The sequence below is a fragment of the Fulmarus glacialis genome, unplaced genomic scaffold (genome assembly GCF_000690835.1).
Source record: "Fulmarus glacialis isolate BGI_N327 unplaced genomic scaffold, ASM69083v1 scaffold34970, whole genome shotgun sequence".
Taxonomy (NCBI): Eukaryota; Metazoa; Chordata; class Aves; order Procellariiformes; family Procellariidae; genus Fulmarus; species Fulmarus glacialis.
This window is the reverse complement of record NW_009190180.1, coordinates 1-272: the sequence shown is the minus strand read 5'-3', so window position 1 is coordinate 272 and position 272 is coordinate 1. Positions and strand designations below refer to the sequence as shown.

Below are 272 nucleotides of genomic sequence, written 5' to 3'. Positions count from 1 at the left end.
CAGGGACGGACCTTCCCCTCGCAGGCGAGGACACGGCACAGCCCACAGGTTTTTAAGGTTCCGATTTCAGCCCTGCCGGTTCCCCGTGGGGCTCCTTACCTTGAACTCCCCGACGGCCTTGCGGAGGGCCCGGTCGAGCTCCTCGGAGGAGACGCGGACGTAGGCAAAGTCGATGAAGTCACAGTCCACGTCCTGGGTGCCCACGGTGCCGATAGAGTAGGTGCCTTCCTTCTTGTAGTGGAACTTGCCGGTGCTGCGGTGCAGCAGGACGG

The 272-nt window shown here is 63.6% G+C and overlaps 1 protein-coding gene across 1 annotated transcript in view; it reads right to left on the bottom strand.

Annotated features, from left to right (window-relative positions):
• The window catches only part of ATG101 (autophagy related 101), a 1019-nt gene extending 753 nt beyond the window's left edge, over positions 1-266 (bottom strand). The window contains exon 1 of the mRNA XM_009584809.1: positions 100-266. The gene's annotated coding sequence lies outside the window, so the exon portion shown is untranslated. The remainder of the gene's footprint in view (positions 1-99) is intronic.
• Between the last annotated feature and the right edge of the window lie 6 nt (positions 267-272).